Source organism: Geotrypetes seraphini, chromosome 9, assembly GCF_902459505.1.
Source record: "Geotrypetes seraphini chromosome 9, aGeoSer1.1, whole genome shotgun sequence".
NCBI classification, from domain to species: domain Eukaryota; kingdom Metazoa; phylum Chordata; class Amphibia; order Gymnophiona; family Dermophiidae; genus Geotrypetes; species Geotrypetes seraphini.
The window spans coordinates 46,617,451-46,631,456 of record NC_047092.1 but is presented as its reverse complement, the minus strand read 5'-3'; the positions used below and the strand labels follow the sequence as shown (position 1 = coordinate 46,631,456).

The 14,006-nt window shown below is 45.3% G+C and overlaps 1 protein-coding gene across 2 annotated transcripts in view; it reads left to right on the top strand.

The window, feature by feature from the left end:
• The first annotated feature begins 245 nt into the window (after positions 1-245).
• PLXNB2 (plexin B2) overlaps positions 246-14,006 on the top strand; it is a 621,264-nt gene continuing 607,503 nt past the window's right edge. For both annotated transcript variants that reach the window (XM_033959733.1, XM_033959732.1), the window contains exon 1: positions 246-696. The gene's annotated coding sequence lies outside the window, so the exon portion shown is untranslated. The remainder of the gene's footprint in view (positions 697-14,006) is intronic.

The window sequence follows — 14,006 nt, the reverse complement described above, 5'->3', positions numbered from 1 at the left end:
AAGGCTGAGATTGATACGACGCGAGCACCCAGGGAAGGCAGGGAGCCAATCGCCAACGATGAACTGGGAGCCGAGGGGCGGGGGGAGGAAGCAATTGGTAGAGAGAGAGGGGGAGCCGTGACTGACTTCATACATATTTAAATCAGCAGGAGGAGGCGAGGTCTCCCGAACACAATTACAAATCCTAACGTGCTTCCTTTAGAAGATTGCTCTTAAACGTAACCCGAATGCTGCTTTTTTTTTTTTTTTAAATATCTCTTTTATAGTTTAAGATCAGCAATACGAGGCGGCTGTTTGCGTGACCTTCTTGTTAGCACGGCTGAGATGTAAACTGATCCCGCTCTGGCCCTCGGCTGGGAAGGGTTGGACTTTTCACTCTCCCTCTCCTTTATTTGCGTTCTCCCCCCCCCCCCCCTCTGCTTCCTGTTTCGGAGTCTCTTCGGGAGGGGGGGTTGCATGCATGCGTCGCCCACAGGTGCGCGGGACTCTAGAGCGCTCCCGTCTCGAGCCCAGGAAGCGGCGCGGCGGCTTCACACCTTTTTCTCGCCTCCCGGAGACTCCCCGGAAAATGGAACGAAGCTGCTGCGCGGATCTCGGGCTTCTCTGAAGCGGCGGAGGAGGAGGAGGGCGGGGGGGAGAGGCTGGTGGAGCCCCCGGCTAAGGGCGAGGAGGAGTACAGCCGGGCGAGCAACTTCGGTAAGTTGTCGCTGCCGTTCGGCGGCGCTTCACCTGTTGAAAAGTAGAGCAGAGGGCGGCTCCCCCTTTGCTGGAAACTAGGTTAGGAAGAGCCTTGTGGGGAGTCCGGCGAGGAGCTTCTTTCCCCCGGCGTGACAACAACTTTCACGAACAACGCATCGAGCCGGGAGGAGGGGTGGGACGTTCGTGCCACGGTCGCGTTTTTTTTTTTTTTTTTGGGGGGGGGGGGGAAGGTTTGCTCTCTCTCAACGCAAAACATCTGGTTTTCATCAACTGGGAGTTCTGCGATGGCTGTTTGGACTTTGGCCTCGCCGAGGCTTATCTAGTGCACAGAGCCATAACCTTGATCAAGTCGCCCCCCCCCCCCCCCGTACGCCATGCAAACATTTTTAGTTTAAATTATGATCAGATTGGTGGTCAGTTAATCCAGCAGAGCACTTGCTAGATCGGGAGGGATTTGCAACTGCGTTGTGTGTCTCCAAGATAGATGACTGTAGCCTTTTAATTTGTCGTGGGATTGGAGAGGGGGGGGGGGAGGTTATTGATGATTAGAAAATGGTCCATTAGCGCCGGCCAGTGTCGAGAATCAAGCGGACTATTAATTGCCTTCGAAAGGCCAGAGATCGGGTGGTTTTACAAGGGTGGAAAATGCAAGCTAACGATTTTTAATGCTGATTTTATGTTGTAATACTGGACGTGCCCTTTTCCTCGGGAGGTTGGTGCTCTCACCGTTTGGCTTCGGCCATCTGTCAAGAGCGGTTAGGACACTGGCCGCTTCCAGCGGCGTTATTGCTTAATCACGGTTTCTGAATCGATCGTGAATGAAAGTATTCCGGTTTTAACTGAGCTGATTCTTAGTGACAAGTTGAACTGTTTTGTTCTCCTGAAATCCGATTGAAAAAAGTATTTCAGTTCTGAGACTAAAGTTGAAACGTGGGTGATATGTAGGTAGATCTGCATAGCCTGTTGGGAAGGGTGTCTCCCAGAAATGATTTTCGCTTTAAGTATGAGAAAAAGCACATGCTTATGTGGAGGGGTGGGGTAAAAAAAAAAAAAAACCCTCCTGTAGATGAAACTACTATGGAGGGTTTTTTTTTGTGTTTCTTTTTTTTTTTTTTTACCCCACCCCTCCCCATAAGCATGTGGTTTTTTTTCTGTATATCAGGGGTGTCCAACCTTTTGGCTTCCCTGGGCTGCATTGGCCCCAAAAAAAGTTTCTGGGGCCGCATAAATGCGCAAACGCTGCAGCAAGACAGAGGAGAGAGCCGGCAAGATGATAGACACCCCGGAGCAGCAGAGGAAAACACTGCATCGCCCTCGACCAAGGCCGCTCAAAATACTTCACGGGGCCGCATGCAGCCCTCGGGCCGGTGTCGGGTCAAAAGCGCGCCCAGACAATTGAGCGCAGCGTGGAGGCGCGCGCCGCTCAAAATTACTGTTTTTAGGGCTCCGACGGGGGGTTTTGTTGGGGAACCCCCCCCACTTTACTTAATAGACATCGCGCCGTGTTGTGAGGGGTTGTAACCCCCCACATTTTAATGAAAACTTCACTTTTTCCCTGTTTTTAGGGGAAAAGTTCAGTTTACAGTAAAATGTGGAGGGTTACAACCCTCCAAACCCCCCATAATGCCAGCGCGATGTCTAGGGGGGGTTCCCCAACAAAACCCCCCGTTGGAGCCCCTAAAAACTGTAATTTTGTGCGGTGCGCGCCTCCGCGCTGCACTCGATTGTCGGCATGCGCTTTTGTCTTTCGCGCCGTTGTCTATGAACCCCTCGGGCCACAGGTTGGACACCCCTGCTGTATATAGTAGAGGCGGAGGCATATTTTGCATTTAAAGAACTTATATAAAGTTACTATAGGCTAGGGGTTACATATGCAGAATTATATTGCAATTGCAAGAAGTCGCATACTTTTGCTCAACCAATGTGTAGGTGTGATCAGGGGTGGAGTGCAGGCACAGTCATGTGTGTGTGTACAAACTTTAAAAACACATGTGTAAACCACTTTAGGACCCTTTTACTGTCATGTGCTAAAATATAGGCCTAGCATGTTGTAACACACAGGACATTACTGTGTGCTAAATTACATTTTATCATACCACATTTGGGCTGTTTCTCCCCTCCCCCCTTTCTTTTGTTGCAGGTCATGCATTAATGTTACCGTTAACGCTCTGCAAGTAGTATATGCTAACATGGCAGCATTTGCCCCCAAATTCTTGAGTGAGTCTAAAGTAGAGAGTTGCACGGGGACAGAAATTCCGCCCGTCCCCGCCAGCATCCTCTCCATCCCCGCCCGTCCCCGCCAGGATCCTCTCCGTCCCCGGCAGGATCCTCTCCGTCCCCGGCAGGATCCTCTCCGTCCCCGGCAGGATCCTCTCCGTCCCCGCCAGGATCCTCTTCCTGTTTTTAGGGAAAAAGTTAAGTTTACAGTAAAATGTGGAGGGTTACAACCCCCCAAACGCCCCATAACGCCGGCGCGATGTCTATTAAGTAAAGTGGGAGGGTTCCCCAACAAAACCCCCCGTCGGAGCCCCTACAAACAGTAATTTTGAGCGGTGCGCGCCTCCGCGCTGCGCTCAATTGTCCGGCCGTGCCTTTGTCTTTCGCGCCATTGTCTATGAACCGAGTTGCATCCCCTTTATCATATTGGTTAGTCTTCTTCGAACCGTTTTCTAGTGCCGCTATATCTTTCTTGAGATAAGGACACCAGAATTGAACGCAATACTCCAGGTGAGGTCGCACCATGAAGCAATACAGAGGCATTATATAACATTCTTGGTCTTGTTAACTATCTCTCTTTAAATAATTCCTAACGTCTTGTTTGCTTTTTGGCTGCCGCAATGACACCCAGATCCTTTTCTTGGGCGCTAACCTCCAAGGTGGACCTTAGCATCTGGGAGCTGCGATTTGGATTATTCTTTCCAATATGCATCACTTTGCATTTGTCCACATTCAATTTTTTCTGCCACTTTGACACCCAGTCTTCCAGTTTCCTAAGGTCTGCCTGCAATTTTTCACGATCTGCATTTGTTTTAACAACTTTGAACAGTTTAGTGTCATCTGCAAATTTAATTGCCGAACTCGTCATTCCAATTTCCAGATCATGTATAAATAAGTTAAATAGCATAGTACAGATCCCTGCGACACTTCACCGTTTACTCTCCTCCATTGAGAAAAATGACCATTTAACTCTACCCTCTCTGTCTTCTATCCGATAACCAATTCCTAATCCACAACTGAACTTTGCCACCTATCCCATGACTCTTTTTAATTTTCTCAGGAGCCTCTCATGAGGAACTTTGTCAAAAGCTTTCTGAATATCTAGATACACTACATCAACAGGCTCACCTTTATCCACATGCTTATTCACACCTTCAAAGAAGTCAAGCAGATTGGTGAGGCAAGATCTCCCTCGGCTGAACCCATGCTGCTGACTGTGTCCCATTAAATCATGTTTAAGTTTTCCACAATTTTTTATTTTTATAATTGTTTCCACCATTTTGCCTGGTAATTTCCCGGACAGTGTTGAAGGTTTTACAGGAGAGTTCTTGTCAATTTTTCACAAGCTTCCTTCCGCTTATATAAGATGGAAAAACCTGCAGTTCAAACAACTGTGCAAAAGTTCAAACAAAAGTGAAAGCACAGATTGGTGCTTGTTATGTTGCACTTAATTGTGAGCCTTTTAAAAGAATTTAAAGTACAAACAATTTTCAAAAACCTTATATTTAAAAGCACAGAACAGAACCACAGGTATTTGCACTTCCTGTTTGTCTGAATGTGCACACGAGAGTTGCGTTTTTCACAAAACCTTTGTGAGCTTGTGCCAGCACATTCCTTATCTTCTGGTTTATTTGTGCAAATTAACTGTTCATATCATTTGCCTAAGGTTTCTCTTGAGTATCATAATGTATGTTGAGAATCTGTATATGCTAGAGAGCAGTTGTAAATATATGCATATTACAGATGCGTAGGGAAAAAATTCAGTTTTATTATTCAGATCATTTTCTGAGATCTTGGTTTGATTTTTTTTTTTTTTAAACACTTTTTCAGCTCATTGTGAAAATTAATTTGTGTGATACTTGAAGCACACAAGACTGTTAATGCATGTAAATCAAATTAAAATGCATTGATTTAGTAGTTTTGATATGCATAAAATCAATTTGGGGCACGTTCTTTACCCACAAAACATTTTCCAAACCAAAAGCATAAACTGAAGGCACAATGCCATATTCAGGAAGATGCCTCTGCCCCAGCCCATGAATCTGAAAACAAAATCTCTTGCCATGAAAAAGCAGGGGTTCTTGAAACACTGAGTATACCAGTGGACAAAATTTTAAGACCAGAGGAGAGGTCACAAGTGCCTGGGAGATTTTTCATGGGGTAGGGTTAGTAAAGGTAAAAGCCCTGAGAAAGATGAGCCTCCATGGATCTGCAGCAGGACCAAGGGGGGTGGAGTTCCTGATAGGACTTGAAAGGGTGGAGGAACCTACTCATATGGAAGTGAAGGGGCCTGGGATACAATGGGAGGATCAAATGTCAGAAACAGAGTTTATGGACTACTGTGATGCAGCCAATTGGGTAGAACCCCAACGTATAGAAATGTGAGTAAGAAAAGGGCATCCCAAGAGACAGTATCTGCTACAACTTACAACTTTCAGGATGATACCTCTGGGTGGTAGATAGTGCCTGTTTATGTAAGAAAACTATCCCAAGGGAAGGATCTGTAAGGAAAGACTAAGGGATTGGATTTTTCCAGACTTGATTTGCATATGACTTGTGGACAGTTAAAATCTCTGGATTATAAATTGCTAAGGAAGGAATCCAGGGTTTGGAGTTTCTTGTGAACTTTACAAACAAATCCTAAAGCATCCAGCATCTTTCTGACAGCTGGATGCTAAATTTGTTTTGTTCACTCTGAGTGGGAAAGCAGCCTAGAATCAGGATCTTGGGAGCAGTCGGCAGGCTATAATAGACACTGTTCCTCTTGGGGCCATGGATCTGTCTTGAATGGAGAAGGTCCCTTGTTTATGGTGGCATGCTGTGACATTTCAAGGTGTGTGGACTGCCAGCAGAGGACTTCTAATTGCTGCAATATACATAAGTCCAGATTCTAAAAACGGCACTGTAAGTTAAGTGGTGGTAGGCATCTTACTGCTGCATAACTTAATTGCTTTAATTGGTGCAGTAATTGACTGTGCTGTTTAAAACCCAATTAAAAATCCATTAAAAAATGTAGATATCAGAATTCTGGTTATGTCATGGTGCCTAGTTGCGCCTAAGGTCAAAGTAAACATGGTTATGGACTGAAATTACCTTAGGCGCTCATTCAAACTTAGGTGCTGGCAATGTAGGCTTTTAAAATCCTGGCCTTCATTAACGGTGCTTAAGTTTGATGGAAGCCGCAATGCTGGTAATGTCACCTAAGTGTGTTGACGTGTGGCTGGTGCCTTTTCCAGAATCCGGCCCATAGTGTCTATACAATGAGTATTAGGCACAAAATTACATAAATTTTTTAAAATTTTCCTCATGCAAAATTATGCAGGTCTGTTAAATTGCCCTATCAGAGTGAAGTTTTTAAACTGTCCACATTCCTTCAAAGTTTGCAGGTACATTTTAATCTCTCTGCACCAGTTTTTCAACAACGAGCTTATTATTTCACTTTGAAAATTGTATAAGGAAAATATGCCCTCAAACGTTTACCTACTTTTTTTTTTTTTTTCTGGCCAATATTACATCTCATGTAGCAATCCAGCCCTGGGAAGGCCTCCAAGAAATGTGGTTAATCAACACATACACTTTGCCCCATATAAAAGGATGGATAGTTTCCAAGTAGCATTCTTATTGGTGCAACGAGCTTTTGAAAATTACTCTTTGATTTGATTTATTAACTTTATATACCGTACTCTTTTTCTAAGTGCATAGGAAGATGGCCTAAATCCATTTCCATCCTACTTTTTTTTTTTTAAAGAGGAAGAAAATGTATAAGATTCCTTTGCCCCCCCCCCACCCTACATTTTCAAGACGTCAGGTTTGTCATGCGTTTCAGATACATATGGACAGACTGTAGATGGGTCCCAACATGTCTAAAAACAAGTCCTGTCTGGAATTTACACATCAGTGGCCCTGATAGTAGAAAATAACCTCCTTTGGTTTCAGGCAGAATGTAGCCAAGCTTCTTTATTTGCTTGAACATAGCAACCAAACAGTTAAAAGTGTTTGAAAGCAATTTCTGGACTGAGTCAGTTTTTGCTGTGCCTTTTTTATTTCATAGAAAATAAAGTGGTATTGTAGTGCTTCAGAGAAATTTTGTAAAATCGACTTCATCTATCTCCTAGCTTTCAATTTTGGCCTGGTCTTGAGCCTAGAATTCAACTTTTGAACACGATTGGGGACTGTAAATACAACACACATGACCCCTTCTGGATGCATTTCAAGGCATTTTCTTAGTACTGTGGTATTTGAGCACCCACCCTACTCGCAGTTGGCACCTAAGACGCTGAGCATGCTAATTATTGCAGTACGTCTTGTCGCCAGAATAAAATGCATTTGGTTTTTAAATGTTGCTAGCTCTTGACCTTTGCCCACAACCAGGTTATAATTCATTTCCTGCACACATGTAATTTATTAGCTTTTCTTCTGACTAATGAAAGAGCTATTTACTTTCCTCGCTAATGCCAAAACTGTTGTCACAAAGGGAAACTCAAAGTTCCTGTCTTCTTTAGTTATTTGCCCTCCAGCAAACATTGAAACCAGCCTTGTCCAATCATTTTCTCATAAAGCTCCCCTGGTAAATCTTTCCTTTCCGACCTGTGACATTTGGGACGCTCAGACTCGGAGGACAAAAATATTTAGTTTTTATTTTTTTTCCCCCAGATATTTTTCAGTTCAGTACACACATTTGTTTTAATTAAAAATTTAATACACTAACACTTTTAAGTACATGGTGATTGAGTTATTGTGCATTACCCTCCTTTACAAAGCCACGCTAGCGTTTATAGTGCCGGTTGTTGTGGTAATAGCTCTGACGCTCATAGAATTCCTGTGAGCGTCCGAGATGTTACCGCCATGGCTGGCACTAAAATCGCTAGCACGGCTTTGTAAAGGAGGGGGTTATCTAGAACAGTGGTTCCCAACCCTGTCCTGGAGGAACACCAGGCCAATTGGGTTTTCAGGCTAGCCCTAATGAATATGCATGAAGCAAATTTGCATGCCTATCACTTCCATCATATGCAAATCTCTCTCATGCATATTCATTAGGGCTAGCCTGAAAACCCGATTGGCCTGGTGTTCCTCCAGGACAGGGTTGGGAATCACTGATCTAGAAGATTTAACATACATCAAATTAATTTAGCATGCCCAAAATTTAAGGTGGCTGAAACAAACGCACATAACCTTTTGAATTAACTATATCAGTGTATTGCAAACTGTGTGCCGCGGGACACTAGTATGCCACAGCACATTCTAAGTGTGCCCTGACAAGACGCCGGTAAGGCGGAGAGGCACGGGCTAACTGCTTATAAGACATGCCTCTTGCGGCAAGGGGCACATCCTGTAGGCAGTCAACCAGTGCTGATGACTTTTTTCCTCGCCGGTGTCTCTCTCTTCTAGGATCCTCCACCAAAGTGATGGGTTCAGGGTCGTGGCCAGATGGGCCTCCATGCAGTTCTGGGTGCCTTCCGGCTGGGGCACTAGGTTTAGTGTGCCTTACGGCCCAAAAATATGCGAGACACTGAACTATATAGAGGGTATGCTACTTAGGGGCCCTTTAATAAAGCTACAATAGAAAGTGGTCTTAGTGTGCCCTTACATGGGGTTTTCCTGCGCATGAAAGCCATTTTTATAGCAGCTGTAGCATGACAGATTGTCTAATTTTTGTATTAATGGCTATGTGCTAATATTAGGTATAACCACACATACAAAAATCCCATATCTAAGGCAAAAGTGTAATCAATTCCACACATTGTGGAAATTATGCACCATTAAAGCATATTTTGATATCTTATCTTTGAGATCATTGATTCTGAGCCAGCTGGATTATTGTAATATTTATTGTTCTCTTTGCTGGTTACCCCAAAAAATCTGTGTACATTGCGTATTCAGAATGCTGCCGTTCGTACTGATCTTTAATCTGAAAAAGTTTGATCATGTTGTCTCTCTTTTCCCATGAATTGCATTGGTTGCCAGTCGAGGCTCCTGTGAAATTTAAATTTGCTTGCATTTGTTATAAAGTTTTGTTCGGCCTTGCACCTAATTTATCTTGTGGATTCGTTCACATTTTGTAAATTCCATGCACCCTCGACGCTGTATTTACCTTTCCTTCAGTCAAAGGTGGTTAATATAAAAAAATCGTTTTCTGTTGTTTCAAGCTGCAATATAGGATAAAGATTTGAATTCTCTCATGGTGACCTCTTCTTCATATCAGCATTTTAGGAGACAATTGAAAACATATTTATTTACAAGATTTTTAGGAAATTAATGCCTTGCTGTACCATATGTTTGGTGCAAGCTGCCTGAATTTCTACGGTGGGCTCCATCTCGGCAGTGTTTAAGGCCCAGTTAAAAGCCCACCTCTTTGAGAGTGCTTTTGACTCCTAATTCTTCTCTAATCTAATCTAATTTAAACCTTAAGTTTATATACCGCATCATCTCCATGAGTATGGAGCTCGACATGGTTTACAAGAACTTAAAATAGTAGGTAGAGAAGAAGTAAAAGGATTACATGAACTTATGTGAAGAAGGGAGAAGAAAAAGGGGGGGAGGATAGAGTTACAATTTGATGAAAAGTCAGGTTTTCAGTTGTTTTCTCATCTTGGGTTCTGCATTCCCAAACCTATGGGCTCCTTTTATCAAGGCGCGCTATGTGGGTTAGCGCGTCGGACATTTCACCACGCGTTAACCCCCGCGGCAAGCCTAAAAACGAACGCCTCGTCAATGGAGGCGTTAACGACTAGTGCGGCAGGCGGTTGAACGCGCGGTATTCTGCGTGTTAACCGCCTACCGCACCTTGATAAAAGGAGCCCTATATGTCTGTCTGTCCAAGTTAGATTGTAAGCTCTTCCGAGTAGGGACCGTCTTTAAATGTCAAAATGTACAGCAGCGCTATATAAGTAGTAATAATTGTTGTATTCAACTATATATGTGCAGTTTTATTCTATTTTGTAAACTGCATAGAACTTAATGGTATTGCGGTATAGAAATAAATTTTTATGTTATGTTATCCACAGACTTCAGCGGATTCAGAACGCCGCAGCTAAGCTTGTTTTTGCGAAAAGCAAATTTGATCACGTCTCACCACTCCTGTCTAAGCTCCATTGGCTCCCAGTAATCCCCAGGATCCACTTCAAATGTGCGTGTCTGGCCTACAAGATCCTACATGGCATCCTTCCTGCCGTTATCCCTCTATCCTGGAACTCCCCAACCCCTACTTCCTCCAGATCCTCCCAAATTTTTAAACTATCCTTCCCTTCCATAAAAGGTATTTCCCATGTAGGCAAACTTGGGTCATCCCTCCCCTTTAGAATCACTGAGATCTGGAATAACCTCACCTCCCCTCTCCGAACCTCAAGCTCCCTCCAACTCTTCCGCAAACACCTAAAAACCTGGCTATTCTCAAAACTGTAACACTTCCCCCCTCTTAGGCCTCTCACCTTCCCCCTTTACACCTAACTCTTTAATCTCTCCACTGTAGTTCCTCTCTCATCTTTCTTCCTGTAAACCGTGCCGAGCTCCGCATTCGTGGAGATGGTGCGGTATATAAACCCAAGGTTTAGTTTAGTTTAATATGGTGAATGTAAAATAAGCTCAGAGACCAGAAGACCAATTGAGGGTACAAACCCACAAGATAGATATACCATCCAGTCATTGCATATTATTTAGGCGTTGTGATAATTGGTCAAAAAGAGTTGAAATCACCGGTTTCTTATACTTTGTAGACGTTGCCTCTGCTTCGTTACTTGACTCAAATGCTAATACCCTGCATTTATTTTTGCATTAAATCTTGACTGCCAAATTCCATACTTAAGGATTCCATGCTCAGGATTATGAATACAAACACTCCTTTGGATGCATACACTTTCTTGCAAAAACCCTTCTGCTCTTGCATGTTGTAGTATTTATAAAGTTGAATGTTTAGAATAGATGGTAGGTATTTAGGATACAAAAGGTGTGGGCAATCTTTTTACATGAAAGTCTACATGAGCATTGGCACTATCCCTAGGCAGTTGCACGCATACATTTCCTCCCCTCCGATTCTCGCTTTGGCTGCAAGAGGTCCTGGGTTCATATCCCATCAAGAACTATCACCTTCCCCATACACAAAATGTCAAACACCTTCCCCTTAAAATTATTTCCTTCTACTTAAAATCCACCCTCCCAGACCACACACACATCTCTCCCACATAAAAATTTTTTGCTCATATGCGGTCTCCTTTTATTTATTTATTTATTTCAATTTCTATCCCAGAAGCTCAGAACGGGTTACAAGTTGACATTCACAATTGTTTGAAGACAGACTAGTCATGACAATAATAGAGCTTATTCTAGAGACCAGACTGCTCATAGTGAAGAGTACTAGGAGAAGTATATTGAGGAAGCAGTCTTTAATGGCCCGATTGGCAGAAGAGGAAGGTTTTTACTGCTCTGCGGAAGGTTCTTCTTTTCTCCTCTATCTCCCTTCCCCAGCACTATGGTTTCCTGCATGTTTCTCTACATACCCTTCCATCCACTTGCCCCACAATGGCTGGGAGGGTGTTTTTGCTGTGCCTTTTTTATTTCATAGAAAATAAAGTGGTATTGTAGTGCTTCAGAGAAATTTTGTAAAATCGACTTCATCAATCTCCTAGCTTTCAATTTTGGCATGGGCTTGAGCCTAGAATTCAACTTTTGAACACGATTGGGGACTGTAAATACAACACACATGACCCCTTCTGGATGCATTTCAAGGCATTTTCTTAGCACTGTGGTATTTGAGCACCCACCCTACTCGCAGTTGGCACCAACGACACTGAACATGCTAATTATTGCAGTACGTCTTGGGGGCTGGAGTGAACTTTGACAGAGACTTCAGTTGTTGGAACCTAAGCACAGTACTGGGCAGAGCTTTGGATTCTTGCCCAGAAATAGCTAAGAAGAAGAAAAAAAAAATTTAATTGAATCAGGTTGGGCAGACTGGATGGACCATTTGGATCTTTATCTGCTGTCATCTACTATGTTACTATGTTAATCCATGTGCCATGGTTTCTCCTCCCATTCTTTTCCTCACTCACTGTAAACAAATTTTCCTGTCCCTGAGGACTGAAGAAAAGTACCTGGCCCAGCTCACTCAGTACTGGTGATGTAACTTCAGTGTGGAGGAGCCTTGGCACCCTGTGTGCAAAGATTCTTCTTGTCCTGTCCTCCTGACACATTCCGTACATGTTGCATATACATTAGTGGAGGCGGGACCAAAACAGCCTTCATGCTTGTGGTGCCAAGGCTACAGTGCACTGAAGTTAATTGCCAGTACTGAGTGGGGCCAGGTACTCCTCTTCAGTCCCGCAGGCCTGGGAGAGGGGAAATCTGCTTGTATATCGCATAAAATTAATTGTTGGGCCATAGGTTACCTATCCCTGGGATAGAATGTGGTCCTCTGTCGCTTATCAAAATGAAAGTTGTGGCAGTGAGGTTACCAGTGTATTAATTAATAATGGAGATATGATAATTAAAATGAGAAGGTAAATGATTGGAAAGGAATTGGGACTTGTAGCTATACAATCACACTCAAAAGTGGTTTACATATAGGTACTTCAATCATTTTCTAGATCTGTTCTGGTGGAGGATTAAGTGACTTGCCCAGGTTCACAGGGAGCAGCACGGGCTTTGAACCCACAACCTCGGAGTGCTGAGACTGTAGCTCTAACCACTGCACTGCACTTTCCTCCTAACAAAATTGGTTAGAGCTATTTATAATAATCAGAGGCTAGATGGGGTACAAGGGAGGCAGTCGTTTCCCGAAAAGATTTTGAATGAAATGGCAACTACCGTATTTTCGCGGATATAACGCGCGCGTTATACGCGTTTTTACCTACCGCGCATACCCCTCGCCTCAGGCCACGCCCCCAGGTGGGACCTAAGGCTCCAGGGCCTATTCTGATTGGCCCACGCGCCTTAGGCCCCACCAGTAGGCGGAGCTTTGGGACGGATGGGCCAATCCGGCCTCATTCCGTCGTTGGCTGCCTGACGGACAGGCGGGTTTGGCTCCCGTCTGTCCGGCCAACTAGCAAAGGTACGGGGAAGGGGGGTGGGGGTGTCGTGGGGGTCGGCCAGGGGGGTCGCGGGTCGGCTGGTGGGGCGGTCGGAGGTTCTTGGGGGGGGCGGTCGTTGGAGGGAGGGAGGGGGGTTTGCGTCGAGGGCAGGAGGGCCTGGGATCCCTCCTGCCCGTAATGTAGTGCGGGGTGGGGGTAGGGGGTCGCCGTGGCCAGGAGGGTTTGGGCTCCCTCCTGGCCCGATATTGTCGGGGAGTCGGCCGGGCAAGAGGGCTTGGGCTCCCTCTTGCTCCGATCGCGGGTGCGGGTGGGAGCGCGTGCGAGCGGTCGTTCGGGGTGGGGGTGCGAGCGGTCCTGCTGGGGGGGGGAATCGGGCGTCGGGCGGGGTGGGGGTAGGGGGTCGCCGTGGCCAGGAGGGTTTGGGCTCCCTTCTGGCCCGATATTGTCGGGGAGTCGGCGGTCCTTCGGGGTGGGGGTGCGAGTGGTGCTGCCGGGGGGGGGGGGGCAGGGCAGGGCAGGTAAACGGAGAGTCGGGACAGCGCACATAGAGTCGGGGTGGCCAGAGGAGAGTCGGGGCGGCCAGAGGAGAGTCGGGGCGGGCGAAAGGACAGTCGGGCAGCATGCGCGTTATACCCGTGAGCGCGGTATACAAAAGTTTTTATACATAATATTGTGGTTTCTGCGCGCTATACCCGTGTGCGCGTTTTACACGGGTGCGCGTTATATCCGCGAAAATACGGTACTGTGTTTCCCCCTCCCAAAATAAGACAGTGTCTTATATTCATTTGGGGCCCAAAAAAGGCACTAGGTCTTATTTTCGGGTAGGGCTTATTTTTTTTTTTCCATGTACATGATCATCTCTCCTTTCCTCTCCTTCACCCCAATTCTTCTTCTTTTCTTCCCCCCCCATGTGCAACATCTTTCCTCCCCTCTCACCCATCCCCTTGTGCCTTCCCTCTGCAGCATCTTTCTATCCCTCGTGCAGCAGAACCCTTTGCCCAGATTCCATCCTTCCTTCCCTCCCATCCCTCGTGCAGCAGAACCCTTGAGCAGCCGAACTGCCGAATC